Source organism: Callionymus lyra, unplaced genomic scaffold, assembly GCF_982586985.1.
Source record: "Callionymus lyra unplaced genomic scaffold, fCalLyr1.hap1.1 HAP1_SCAFFOLD_254, whole genome shotgun sequence".
Lineage (NCBI taxonomy): Eukaryota > Metazoa > Chordata > Actinopteri > Syngnathiformes > Callionymidae > Callionymus > Callionymus lyra.
Window position 1 is genome coordinate 10,001 of NW_028258677.1, and position 4,051 is coordinate 14,051.

At 61.2% G+C, this 4,051-nt stretch overlaps 1 non-coding gene across 1 annotated transcript; it reads left to right on the forward strand.

Moving 5' to 3' along the window:
• The first annotated feature begins 2,579 nt into the window (after window positions 1-2,579).
• On the forward strand, window positions 2,580-2,698 carry LOC148057951 (5S ribosomal RNA). The gene has a single exon (XR_015710295.1). It is a non-coding gene; the product is annotated as a 5S ribosomal RNA (ribosomal RNA).
• The last annotated feature ends 1,353 nt before the right edge of the window (window positions 2,699-4,051 follow it).

Here is a 4,051-nt window from a genome sequence, read left to right on the forward strand (position 1 = left end):
TCCTCCTGCGGGGATGGGGAACCAGGGGCCTGGGGAACATTTTCAACACTTTGGGGCATTTTTAAACACTTTGCTCTTTTCCCCCCTCTCCCAACCAGGGGGCCTGGGGAGCCTCCTCCTGCGGGGATGGGGAACCAGGGGCCTGGGGAACATTTTCAACACTTTGGGGCATTTTTAAACACTTTGCTCTTTTTCCCCCTCTCCCAACCAGGGGGCCTGGGGAGCCTCCTCCTGCGGGGATGGGGAACCAGGGGCCTGGGGAACATTTTCAACACTTTGGGGCATTTTTAAACACTTTGGTCTTTTTCCCCCCTCTCCCAACCAGGGGGCCTGGGGAGCCTCCTCCTGCGGGGATGGGGAACCAGGGGCCTGGGGAACATTTTCAACACTTTGGGGCATTTTTAAACACTTTGCTCTTTTTCCCCCTCTCCCAACCAGGGGGCCTGGGGAGCCTCCTCCTGCGGGGATGGGGAACCAGGGGCCTGGGGAACATTTTCAACACTTTGGGGCATTTTTAAACACTTTGCTCTTTTCCCCCCTCTCCCAACCAGGGGGCCTGGGGAGCCTCCTCCTGCGGGGATGGGGAACCAGGGGCCTGGGGAACATTTTCAACACTTTGGGGCATTTTTAAACACTTTGCTCTTTTTCCCCCTCTCCCAACCAGGGGGCCTGGGGAGCCTCCTCCTGCGGGGATGGGGAACCAGGGGCCTGGGGAACATTTTCAACACTTTGGGGCATTTTTAAACACTTTGGTCTTTTTCCCCCCTCTCCCAACCAGGGGGCCTGGGGAGCCTCCTCCTGCGGGGATGGGGAACCAGGGGCCTGGGGAACATTTTCAACACTTTGGGGCATTTTTAAACACTTTGCTCTTTTTCCCCCTCTCCCAACCAGGGGGCCTGGGGAGCCTCCTCCTGCGGGGATGGGGAACCAGGGGCCTGGGGAACATTTTCAACACTTTGGGGCATTTTTAAACACTTTGCTCTTTTTCCCCCTCTCCCAACCAGGGGGCCTGGGGAGCCTCCTCCTGCGGGGATGGGGAACCAGGGGCCTGGGGAACATTTTCAACACTTTGGGGCATTTTTAAACACTTTGGTCTTTTTCCCCCTCTCCCAACCAGGGGGCCTGGGGAGCCTCCTCCCGCGGGCATGGAGAACCAGGGGGCCTGGGGAGCCTCCTCCTGCGGTGATGGAGAACCAGGGGCCTGGGGAGCCTCCTCCTGCGGGGATGGGGAACCAGGGGGCCTGGGGAGCCTCCTCCTGCGGGCATGGAGAACCAGGGGGCCTGGGGAGCCTCCTCCTGCGGGGATGGGGAACCAGGGGGCCTGGGGAGCCTCCTCCTGCGGGGATGGAGAACCAGGGGGCCTGGGGAGCCTCCTCCTGCGGTCATGGAGAACCAGGGGGCCTGGGGAGCCTCCTCCTGCGGGCATGGAGAACCAGGGGCCTGGGGAGCCTCCTCCTGCGGGGATGGAGAACCAGGGGGCCTGGGGAGCCTCCTCCTGCGGGCATGGAGAACCAGGGGGCCTGGGGAGCCTCCTCCTGCGGGCATGGAGAACCAGGGGGCCTGGGGAGCCTCCTCCTGCGGGCATGGAGAACCAGGGGGCCTGGGGAGCCTCCTCCTGCGGGGATGGGGAACCAGGGGCCTGGGGAGCCTCCTCCTGCGGGGATGGAGAACCAAGGGGCCTGGGGAGCCTCCTCCTGCGGGCATGGAGAACATGGGGGCCTGGGGAGCCTCCTCCTGCGGGCATGGAGAACCAGGGGCCTGGGGAGCCTCCTCCTGCGGGGATGGAGAACCAGGGGGCCTGGGGAGCCTCCTCCTGCGGGGATGGAGAACCAGGGGGCCTGGGGAGCCTCCTCCTGCGGGGATGGAGAACCAGGGGGCCTGGGGAGCCTCCTACTGCGGGGATGGAGAACCAGGGGCCTGGGGAGCCTCCTCCTGCGGGGATGGAGAACCAGGGGGCCTGGGGAGCCTCCTCCTGCGGGGATGGAGAACCAGGGGGCCTGGGGAGCCTCCTCCTGCGGGGATGGAGAACCAGGGGCCTGGGGAGCCTCCTCCTGCGGGCATGGAGAACCAGGGGGCCTGGGGAGCCTCCTCCTGCGGGGATGGGGAACCAGGGGGCCTGGGGAGCCTCCTCCTGCACCAGGGGGCCTGGGGAGCCTCCTCCTGCGGGGATGGGGAACCAGGGGGCCTGGGGAGCCTCCTCCTGCGGTGATGGGGAACCATGGGGCCTGGGGAGCCTCCTCCTGCGGGGATGGGGAACCAGGGGGCCTGGGGAGCCTCCTCCTGCGGGGATGGGGAACCAGGGGCCTGGGGAGCCTCCTCCTGCGGTGATGGGGAACCATGGGGCCTGGGGAGCCTCCTCCTGCGGGGATGGGGAACCAGGGGGCCTGGGGAGCCTCCTCCTGCGGGGATGGGGAACCAGGGGCCTGGGGAGCCTCCTCCTGCACCAGGGGGCCTGGGGAGCCTCCTCCTGCGGGGATGGGGAACCAGGGGGCCTGGGGAGCCTCCTCCTGCGGGGATGGGGAACCAGGGGCCTGGGGAACATTTTCAACACTTTGGGGCATTTCACAAGCGCTTCCCTCGCTTACGGCCACACCACCCTGAATGAGCCCGATCTCGTCTGATCTCGGAAGCCAAGCAGGGTCGGGCCCAGTTAGTACTTGGATGGGAGACCGCCTGGGAATACTGGGTGCTGTAAGCATTTTTTTTTGCCATTATTTGTGGGTAGAAAAGTGAGAAAAGTGACCTAAAATAGAACCGGGACTAGCAGGCAGTTCCCCCCACCAGGCGGCGGCATTTGGGGCATTATTTGTGGGTCAGAAAGTGAGAAAAGTGACCTAAAATAGAACCGGGACTAGGCGGCAGTTCCCCCCACCAGGCGGCGGCATTTGGGGCATTATTTGTGGGTAAGAAAGTGAGAAAAGTGACCTAAAATAGAACCGGGACTAGGCGGCAGTTCCCCCCACCAGGCGGCGGCATTTGGGGCATTATTTGTGGGTCAGAAAGTGAGAAAAGTGACCTAAAATAGAACCGGGACTAGGCGGCAGTTCCCCCCACCAGGCGGCGGCATTTGGGGCATTATTTGTGGGTCAGAAAGTGAGAAAAGTGACCTAAAATAGAACCGGGACTAGGCGGCAGTTCCCCCCACCAGGCGGCGGCATTTGGGGCATTATTTGTGGGTAAGAAAGTGAGAAAAGTGACCTAAAATAGAACCGGGACTAGGCGGCAGTTCCCCCCACCAGGCGGCGGCATTTGGGGCATTATTTGTGGGTAAGAAAGTGAGAAAAGTGACCTAAAATAGAACCGGGACTAGGCGGCAGTTCCCCCCACCAGGCGGCGGCATTTGGGGCATTATTTGTGGGTCAGAAAGTGAGAAAAGTGACCTAAAATAGAACCGGGACTAGGCGGCAGTTCCCCCCACCAGGCGGCGGCATTTGGGGCATTATTTGTGGGTCAGAAAGTGAGAAAAGTGACCTAAAATAGAACCGGGACTAGGCGGCAGTTCCCCCCACCAGGCGGCGGCATTTGGGGCATTATTTGTGGGTCAGAAAGTGAGAAAAGTGACCTAAAATAGAACCGGGACTAGGCGGCAGTTCCCCCCACCAGGCGGCGGCATTTGGGGCATTATTTGTGGGTCAGAAAGTGAGAAAAGTGACCTAAAATAGAACCGGGACTAGGCGGCAGTTCCCCCCACCAGGCGGCGGCATTTGGGGCATTATTTGTGGGTCAGAAAGTGAGAAAAGTGACCTAAAATAGAACCGGGACTAGGCGGCAGTTCCCCCCACCAGGCGGCGGCATTTGGGGCATTATTTGTGGGTAAGAAAGTGAGAAAAGTGACCTAAAATAGAACCGGGACTAGGCGGCAGTTCCCCCCACCAGGCGGCGGCATTTGGGGCATTATTTGTGGGTAAGAAAGTGAGAAAAGTGACCTAAAATAGAACCGGGACTAGGCGGCAGTTCCCCCCACCAGGCGGCGGCATTTGGGGCATTATTTGTGGGTCAGAAAGTGAGAAAAGTGACCTAAAATAGAACCGGGACTAGGCGGCAGTTCCCC